Genomic DNA, 11,177 nt, shown 5'->3' with positions numbered 1-11,177 from the left:
AATCGGATAGATGAGCTGGATGACTTAATTATTAGTTTTAATCTCTGAGCACCCACTTTGACCAAGATTTTTAAATAGGTGCATTGTCGTCATGTAACATCCATGTGACCGTTGTTGGAATGGGTATTTGTAATGTATGTTTGCAAATAATAACTGACTACTTTCATGGATTTCGTTAGCTATTGGCGTATCATTTGAACACTAATTAGTAGAGTTACATTTTTGTCCCAGAAAATGCTGCTCATTCTTTTTCGTGAAGTGCGCCCGACCACATCGTTTTTTTTATAAAGGTGTTCTTTTAACATGTTGAGGCCGGGCGTTGTGGCCGAGCCGTTCTAGGCGCTTTTGCGGAACTGTGTTGCTGCTACGGTCGCAGGTTCGAATCCTGCATCGGACATGGATGTGTGTGATGTCCTTAGGTTAGTTAGCTTTAAGTAGTTCTAAGTTCTAGGGGACTGATGACCTCAAATGTTAAGTCCCATAGTGCTTACAGCCGTTTGAACCATTCACATCTTGAACTTGTGCACTCGAACCCCATACACAGTGCCATATACAGGCATATAATAATGTGAATACTATATAAAATAGACGAACCATCTTCAACTTGATGAGAGTTTTAGCAGTAATAAGTTATTAATAAAACACAATTGCTGCTAACGTAATGTCTTCATTTTAAAGTATTCTTAAGTAAATTTAGGTGACCGGGTGATGACTGCGTAATTGTGACAGTTACAAACTATATTCCCGGCACAATAACTTAGTGAATGTCTTCTAAATACCTCGTGTTCATGTTTTTACAACACGATAGTATATGCACTAATTACTTTATAGATCCTTACACGTTTTTAAACGTGGCCCGAGACATCTGCTGCTATATTTGTGAAATAAATTTAACAATAAAAGTCTTGATCATAGTCGAATAAGGTTTCAACAGTTAGTTGACGTTGTATTAATTTCAGTATTCGTCGTGTTCCGCTAAATTTGATATAACTTTTGCATTTTATAATCTTTGTATAAGAATAAAAGGGACTTAGCAAGACGTTAACAGGCGCAAGGCTTTTTAAATTTGTAACAAGTATAAATGTTAAAGGAATTTCAGTTTGTCTACGAGTTACAATTGTTTCTTGAAACAAGTACAGTTACCAAATCTACTTCCATCAAGAAAGTGAAATGAGCTCTACGATTGTTATATAATTTGCAAAATGGCAAAGCGTGGCAACCTGTCGTTGTTATAGTAGATCCAGATTTCGGCTAGTAAGCAGCCAATATCAATACCAAAAACGCAAAAAGTACATAGTCATAGCGTAGTATACAAAAATTTCAACTAATTACATAACCAGTATTACGAGCTGCAATTTTTTTATATATTTTTTTATATAATGCTCTATGTACGTTTTGTATTCATATTATTGATGATGGGAACACACAAGATGAAAGTTCTTTTTTTTTTTTTTTTTGAGTCATCAGTCTTCTCACTGGTTGATGCGGGCCGTCTAAAATTCCTCTCCTGTGCCAAACTCTTCATCCCACCTAAGCAATTTCAACCTCTGTCCTCAATAGTTTGCTGGATGTATTCCAATCTCCATTATAGTTTTTGTCCTCCACTGCCTACTCTAGTACTATGGATGTCATTGCCTGTCCCTTCTCTTGCCAGTGATTTCTACATATTACTTTCCTGTCCGATTCTGTGCAGAACCTCCTCATTCCTTAATTAAATGTTCGAACTAATTTTCAACATTCGTCTGTAGCACCACATCTCAACTGCTTCGATTCTCTTCCGTCCCGGCTCTCCAACAGTCTATATTTCCCCACCATTCAATGCTGTGCTCCAAACGTGCAGAAATTCGTTCCTCAAATTGAGGGCTATGTTTGAAAGTAGTAGACTTCTCTTGGGCAGGAATGCCCTTTTTGTCAGAATAGTCTGCTTCTGATGTCCTCCTGTCCTCCTTGCTTCGTCGGTCATGAGTTATTATGCTGCTTACGTACTGGGATTCCATAATTTCATCTACTTCGTAACCATCAATCCTAATGTCCAGTTTTTCTCTGTCCTCATTTCTGGTACTTCGTATTACTTTATCTTCGATTTACTCTCAGCCCGTATCAGTACTCATTACATTGTTGATTCCATTCAGCTGAACATGTAATTGTTCTTCACTTCCACTCAGGATAACAATGTCATCAGCGAATCGCATAATTGATATCCACTGACCTTGAATTTTAATTCCACTAATGATCCTTTCATCTATTTCCATCATTGCTTCTTCGATGTACAGATGTACAGATGAACAGAAGAAGCGAAAGACTACATCCCTGTCTTACACATTTTTTAGTCCGAGCACTTCGTTCTTGGTCTTCCACTCTTGTTATTCGTTCTTCGCTCTTGTACATATTGTATGTTACCCGCCTCTCGCTATAGCTTACCCCTATTTTCCGCAGAATTTCGAACTTCCTGCACCACTGTACTTTGCCGGACACTTTTCCAGGTCAACAAATCCTATGAACATGTCTTAATTTTTCTGTTGTCTTGAATGCATTATTACATGCTACGTCAAATTTCGTCTCTGGTAAGTTTTTCTTTTCTAAAGCCAAACTGATCGTCGTCTAACATATCATCAGTTTTATTCCCGTTCTTCTGTATATCATTCTTTGAAGCAACTTGATTGTGCGATAATTCTCGCACTTCCCATCTCTTACAGTCTCCAGAATTGTTTGGATGATATTCTCCAGAAAGTCAGACAGTATGTGGCCGGACTCATACATTGTACACACGAACGTGAATAGTCATTTTGTTGCCGCTTACCCCAATGATTTTAGAAATTTTGATGGAATGTAACCTTTTCCTTCTGCCTTATTTGATCTTAGATCCTCCAATTCTGATTCTAATGCTGGCTCTAATATCTCTTCTAAATCGACTCATGTTTATTCTTCTGTCACACGAGACAAATCTTCGTCCTCAGAGAGGCCTTCAGTGTACTCTTTCCACCTATTTGCTCTCGCCTTTGCATTTAACAGTGGATGCCCATTATACTCTTAACGTTACCACCCTTGCTTTTAACTTCACTGAAGGTTAATTTGTCTTACCCAGGTACTGAGTCAGTCCTCCCGACAACCATTTCTCGTTCGATTTCTTTTCATTTTTTACGCAACCATTTCATCTTAACTTCCCTACAAAAAATGGTTCAAATGGCTCTGAGCACCATGGGACTTAACATCTGAGGTCATCAGTCCCCTAGAAATTAGAACTACTTAAACCTAACTAACCTAAGGACATCACACACATCTATGCCCAAGGCAGGATTCGAACCTGCGACCGTAGCGGTCGCGTGGTTCCAGACAAGCGCCTATCTTCCCTACACTTCCTATTTATTTCAGTTCTCAGCGTCTTGTATTTATGTATTCCAAAATTTTCCTGAACATTTTTATACTTCCTTCTTTCATCTATCAGCTGAACTACTTCTTCTGCTACCCACGTTTTCTTCACACATATGTCAATTCCTCTTCAACTGTGCTGCCTCATCAGCTACTCCTTATTGTTTTATTAATAGTCTTAGAGAACTTCAAGGTTGTCTCTTCATTCCTTAGTATTTCCTTAGGAGAGGTCAAGTCACTCTCTCACCTATTTTTCGCATACGGAAAATTATTAGAGATTGTGTTGGGTTGGCAGAAGAGCCAACACCGTGTTACGAGAGGAGGCCGAAATGCACGCGTTTAGCTCACGCAGGCTGGCGTCAGGAGGGAAGGACTATACTGACGTGACGTCTGGAATATGACAAGGAATTAGAATTCAGAAAGCGAACGTGGTTAGTTTGATACCTAACTTTAATCCATTAATGATGAACGTCGCTCTTGACGGTACATGATTCACAATATTATCTGTTCAGGACACATAATAACTCAATATGGCGCCTTGCTAGGTCGTAGCAAATGACGTAGCTGAAGGATATGCTAACCTGTCGTCTCAGCAAATAAGAGCGTATGTAGGCAGTGAACCATCGCTAGCAAAGTCGGCTGTACAACTGGGGCGAGTGCTAGGGAGTCTCTCTAGACTAGACCTGCCATGTGGAGGCGCTCGGTCTGCAATCATTGATAGTGGCGACACGCGGGTCCGACGTATACTAACATACCGCGGCCGGTTTAAAGGCTACCACCTAGCAAGTGTTGTCTGGCGGTGACACCACAGATTGTATTACAACCTGATGCACCTTGAGCAAGACTCTTTAGAAAGACGCTAAAAGCATGAGGTATTTTTATGATACTTAGCTCATAGAAACGGCTTGTTGGGAGCTGAAAGCAACTGGCGGTAAGCCGATCCCTTAGTAAATCTTGCCGGACAGGCCCACAGACGTACAGGACAGACAGAGCAGCCCTTCATCGAGACAGGGCTCCAGCAGAACAATACCACATATCAGCCACCGTGCCAGCAGAAGCCTGGGCTGGGGCAACGGTCTTAAGGAAAGCATCTACACAGTGGAGTCGTAAACTGGGCTCTGTGTGCACAGCTACACATAAAAATTCACATGTTTTCATGTTAAAAAAAATGGTTCAAATGGCTCTAAACACTATGGGACTTAACAGCTGAGGTCATCAGTCCCCTAGAACTTAGAACTACACACATCCATGCCCGAGGCAGGATTCGAACCTGCGACCGTAGTGGTCGCGCGGTTCCAGACTGTAGCGCCTAGAACCGCTCGGCTACACCAGCCGGCTTTTCGTGTTCTCCGATAGTGCAAGTAGGCCAGTAAACGACTTCCCTCAGCCTCAGTTGCATAAGAAAACGCCGGCGTCTGAGAAACGTTTAGTTATAGGATCTTTATTAGCTACACCTCATAGCTAGGACTAACAAGCTCCAAGGAACAGGCGATTTAGACAAAGACCTTTGAGATTGTGTCTGTTGTTGCTGTCGGAAGTGACACGAGTTTGGAAAAAAATAGTCTCTTCCCCTCTGCGAAAACTTAAAAAAGCCAGCAATTGGCGGTTTCTTTTTCTTTTTTTTCTTTTCTTTTTTTTTTTTTTTCCTTGAGAGACACAGATTTCTTAACTCTTGCGCTAGTTCTACGTGAGTTTGTGAAGTCGTGTGGGAGGGGAAATTTAGCGCCTCTAGAGCCTTTTGAATGGCTCTAGATGGGGTGGAGGTGTGGTATCGTTCGTGCTTCACTTGCGAGTTGTTTAGACTAGGGAGCCTGTGGTGAAGTTCGTACTGTACCGACAGTGTGACTTCAAACATCTCGGACTACTCATTTGCCGAGGACACACTTATTCGTCTTTTGGTTTACCAGTCTTGAAGTTTGGAATCCTTGTGCGCTCTGTCATATAAGTGAGCCAAATTGGTCCTTGGTACGACCACCGAACGGGTGTGTCACACATTGAAATCTACCGTGACTTCAGGGCTCTGGTAGAGAGTAAATAGCGATCCGTCTGCCTGATCGCTAGACGGTGAGATTTTTGCATTTCTTTGGTGGCTGCGATCCAATCACAGGTGCCGCCTCTACGTCGCACCTCCCCCACCGCACACATCTCGCCAGCTGCTGGTCACTTGGCTGCACTAAGTAAACAGGGTAACGTATTGCCGCTCCGGCTTTGTCAGGTCTTACAGATCTCAATCGCCACTTGCTCTCAGCTGCACCTATGTAGAGAAACTTCATTATATTTAATCAATCAAAGTCTGCTCACCGTCAGATTAATTCAGCTTGCGTTATCCACATCTTTAGGGCCAGAGTACTTGAGTGAAACTGTCTTAGCCAATAAGGATCCATCCAGTTTGGAATTAAATCAGCTTAATGTTGTTAGTACACAAAATTTTGCCAACATTCACAATCATTTAAATAGTCCCACCAGAGTTATCTGTCATCCTTATCACACTTCTTTCCGTATTCATCCTTTCTCATTAATCTCTCGAACTTCAGCATACTCTTCATCACTACTACATTCTGAGCTGAGTCTATATCTGCTAGTGAGTACACCTTATAATACAATATCAGACTTAGGAATCTGTGTCTGACGATGACGCAATATAACTGAAATCTTCCTGTATCACCTGACCTTTTCCAAATATACCTCCTCCTCTTGTGATTCTGGAGCAGGGTATTTGCTACATGTCACGGACTGCGCGGCCCCTCCCGTCGGAGTTTCGAGTCCTCCCTCGGGCATGTGTGTGTATGTTGTTCTTAGCATGAGCTAGTTTAAGATAGTTTACATAGTGTGCAAGTCCAGGGACCGATGACCTATGCAGTTTGGTCCCTTAATAATTCACACACATTTGAATATTTGAATATTTGATATTAAGGATTGAAATTTTATTACAGAACTCAATTAGTCTCTGTCCTCTCTCATTCCTTGTCCCAAGCCCATATTCTCCCGTAATACTTTCTTCTACTTCTTCCCGTACAACTGCATTCCAGTCCCGCATGACTTTTAGATTTTCATCTCCCTTTATATACTTTATTAGCCTTTCAATATCCTCCTACACTTTCTCTATCTCTTCATCTTCAGCTTGCGATGTTGGCATGTGTATCTGAACTATCGTTGTTGGTGTTGGTTTTCTGTCGATTCTGATAAGAACAATCCTGTCACCGAACTGTTCACTGTAACACACTCTTTGCCCTGCATTTCTACGAGTATTCATAACGAATTCTACTCCCGTTGTATCATTTCCTGCAGCTGTTGATATTCCTCTATATTCATCTGACCAGAAATCCTTGTCTTCTTTCCATTTCACTTCACTGACCCCTACTGTATCGAGATTGAGCCTCTGATTCCCCTTTCCAAATCTTCTGGTTTCCCTACCACGTCCAAGCTTTTGACATTTCATGCCTCGGCTCGTAGAACATTATCCTTTGTTGTTCATTCAATCGGTTTTTTCATTGACACACTTCCTTTGGCACTCCCCTTCCGGAGATCCGAATGGGGGACTTTCCGGAATGTTTTGGCAATGGAGACATCATCATAACACTTTTTTTCTAATTACAGGATTTATTTCTTAAGGATACACGTTATGCGTCTTTAATGCAGCGGTTTCCATTGCCTTTTGCATCCTCATGACGTTGACGTTTTTGGATCTGCGACAATAATGCTAGAGTAGAAACAGCGACTGATTGCTGCTCTTTACTATGTTGAAACACAGATACTTTTGGAGAGATTTCTACCGTATTGAACGATCATACGTTATCTGAACATGAAAACAAATGGAAGAAAAAATAAATTACGTAGATAGTGTATACATTTCTGTATGTTGCAGACTTTATTTTGTGTTCTGAAGCAGTAAAATCCATATATAAATTTTCTGATTTGTGGGCTTATCTGTGTCGCTGGCTTAAGAAGGTGGCATACTGAACTTCATGTCGCAGAAGTTAAAGAATATAAATAAAATCTATTAATGGTTGCAGAGCGATAGACAGAAAAAATTATGCTGTGCATGTTAATATACCCATTATGTATTATATGTAACATGATCGCAGAAAGCATTAATATGAAAAAATTATTATATGTGGCATGCGCTTGCACTAACCTTAAGATTACCACCGGAAGGGTCGCGGTATGGGGGAGACTTGGTAGGTCCACTGACTCAATACTTGTGTGTTGTATCCACTCTTTTGACACACGTACTTTAAATCAAAGCTAATTGTTTATTACTTCTTATATAACTTGGTGATTACAAAATTTATTAATTAAAACTGATTAAAATTCATTTATTGATTTTATTCTCCATCGGCCTTGGAGCGTAATACTAACCAATAATTTCATGTGGATGAGACTTAGATTTTAAATATTTAAAAGAATATGAACTTTTGCATTGTTGTCTTCGAAAATACTTTTATGAAGTCGACCTTTTTATTTTCATTGTTTCTGCTGCTGTTGAACAAGTAACATGAATAAACAACGTTTACGTAAAGTTCTATTGAAAGAGTGCTTCAATTAGTGTTGAATGAATCACATTTAGATTAAAGTGAAGTGGATGATGATGTGGATGAAATTGGAAGTGATTCACTGTGCGAGAATGAAGATGAGATTCATCCCAACCCCCTAGATACTAGTGATACCTAGTATGATAAATTCATTGCCAAATGTGGACACGAATATGTGGAGGGGCCATCTCTAGAAATTAGGCGTTCTGTACAAAATATTGTCCGGGAATAGATACTGTATAGAGACTGAGAAAACCCATTGAGAAATCACGCCGCATTGCTACCACAGATCGATACTACACTTCAGCGGATTTTGCTAAGACTCCATGGAACGATATTCACCTCACACTTGTTGGCGCACTGCGGTCGAACAGACGACACATATCTGAAGAGCTGGCAACGACAACTGGCCGCAGAGTACGCTCATCCATCTTTGCATATACTGACCCTCGGGCATAAAGACCACCAGTTACTCTCGCATCAACTGTAGCCCGCGAGAAACCAAAGCGACTGCCGTTGATGCTTTCGACTTATCATTCATAACGGATAATTAGTGAAGACTCAAAGAAGACTGACATACATCTTTTTGATAATTCTACAAATCTGGGCTTGGACACCATATGCCATTCGGCAAGACATTACAGCACATAGAGAGTAACAAGGAGATGGCTTCAGTCCCCCTTCTACACACTCGTTCATGTAGCAGCAACAAATGCATATTCACTCTTCCTGCTCAACTTTCCAAAGGGGAAAATAATGTCCTAAATCGCAGAACAGTTTTTCTCGCTAAATTAGGTCTTGATTTAATAATACCTGATGTAGATAAATGGGCCCGAAATTTGTAAGGGCTTCAGAAGCCAGTAATAACGGCAATGGAAAGCATTACAGAACGGAAGATTAGCTGCACTATCGAACTTCCACCTAACAGCAGAGGCAGGAACACGTAAACGGTGGTACCTATGCTGCCAAGAAGCTGCGTCTAAAAAGATCAAGTACAACAAGTTCGGAAAATCAACTGTTACCTGCTTTCAGTTCTGCAAACACTTTTGTGGAAAACACGGCAAGAAGAGAGAGTTGTGTGAAAAATGTGTTTCAGAAAGAGACAGTAAATTTTGTATCTCCATCTAATGGTCTGAAATTAAAACTTTGTTTTACTGGAAAAAACTTATAAAAAGTGACTTTTATGATTGTCGATTTTGTTCCTATTATAATTTAATTTTTTGTAATCCAGTATACAACAGCAAAGCTTACATTGCTCTGAGGCTTCTCAGTGGTATTAGAAGTAAATAAACAAGAATTATGATAAATTAAATAGTCACTTGCTTTCTGGGCCCCTGGCCCTCCCGTTGGCATTACATGTAACGGAAGTTACCTTGGTAATGCTAGGGTTAAGAAGCACAAGTGACATCAAATGTGTATTTAAAATCTTACATGTCAGACACAAGTAAAGGACACAAATACGATAGTAATACAACAGCATTCGTTTTGCACTTGCGTGCATTAATGATTATATAAAATTTAACATAAAGCAAACAGAGGATGGTAGGTGGTCACCATCAAGAAACTAGAAATATTCGCAAGAAAGATGTTGGAAGTAATATCATTAATTCGAGGATAAAATAAAATTGTTACGGACACCTACTTAGTTTATGCGATTACCTTCTGATTCAGACAGTTGTCCAGTACGCTAGGTGTACTAAATGACACACCACTTTAGAATAGGCACTAGGCCCCGTATGTTGCTAGGCAGATTACTTTGAAATTAGGAATAAATAGTCTCAGATGTAACATTCAGACGATACAAGGTCAAGGTAGACGAATGTGTATGACACACACGTTATAAACTACTTGCTTTTTACAAGTGTAATAAGCAAATGCTTGTAACATGGAAGTTGACAGAGTTTCTTGAAAATCAACATTAAGTCGTCTAACGACGTTTAATTCCATAGGAACTGTTGTGCACAGCGACAGTAGTATAATTCAAAAAAGGAAACTAACTTAAACAATCAGTCACAAAACCCATCTGTATTTTTATTGCAGATTCAGATTTCAGATACTGGAGAGGTATCTGCAGTGGGTTTAAATCGGATGTTATGGAATCGTTAGCCTTTTGACAACACCTGTTGTTACACGACTCAGAACATGGCCACGTAAGCCTTTTTTTTTTATTGCTTGGTGCGGCCCGACACGAAATTCTCTCCTGTGCCAACCTCTTCATCTCAGAGTAGCACTTGCAACCTACGTCCTCATTATTTCCTGGATGTATTCCCATCTCTGTCTTCCTCTACAGGTTTTGCCCCCTACAGTTCCCTCTAGCACCATGGAAGTCATTCCTTAATTCCTTAACAGATGTCCCATCATCATGGCCCTTCTCCTTATCACTGTTTTCAACATATTCCTTTCCTCTCCGATTCTGCGCAGAACCTCCTCATTCCTTACCCTGTCAATCCACCTAATTTTCAACATTCGTCTGTAGCACCACATCTCAAATGCTTCGATTCTCTTCAGTTCCCGTTTTCTCACAGTCCATGTTTCAATACCATACTCCAGACGTAGGCTCGGAGAAATTTATTCCTCAAATTAAGAAATATGTTTCATCTTAGGACTTCTCTTGGCCTGGAATGCCTTTTTGCCATTGGTACACTGCCTTTGATGTCCTCCTTGCTCCGTCCGTCACTCGCTATTTTACTGTCTAGGTAGCCGGATTCCTTAACTTCATCTACTTCGTCACCATCGATACTGATATTAAGTTTCTCGCTATTCTCATTTCCACTACTTCTCATTACTTTCGCCTTTCATCCATTTACTCTCAATCCTTATTCTGTACTCATTAGATTGTTCATTTCGTTCAGCTGACCATTTAATTCTACTTCACTTTCACTCAGGACAGCAATGACATCAGCGAATCGTATCTTTGAAATCCTTTCACCTTGAATTTTAATTCGACCCCTGAACCTTTCTTTTATTTCCATCATTGCATCTTTGATGTACTCATTGAACAGTAGGAGCGCAAAACCACATCCCTGTCTTACACCCATTTTAATCCGAGCACTTCGTTCTGGGTCGTTCACTCTTATTACTCCTTCTTGGCTATTGTTCATATTGTATATTACCCGTTGCTCCGTATAGCTTACCCCTATTTCGAACATCTTACCCCATTTTACGTTGTCGAAGGCTTTTTCCAGGTCGACAAATCCTATGAACGGGTTGATTTTCTTTAGTCTTGCTCCCATTATCAACCACAACGTCAGAATTGCCTCTCTCGTGCCTTTACCT

This window comes from Schistocerca americana, chromosome 3, assembly GCF_021461395.2.
Source record: "Schistocerca americana isolate TAMUIC-IGC-003095 chromosome 3, iqSchAmer2.1, whole genome shotgun sequence".
Lineage (NCBI taxonomy): Eukaryota > Metazoa > Arthropoda > Insecta > Orthoptera > Acrididae > Schistocerca > Schistocerca americana.
The sequence above is the reverse complement of the archived record's forward strand: the minus strand, read 5'-3'. Positions refer to the sequence as shown.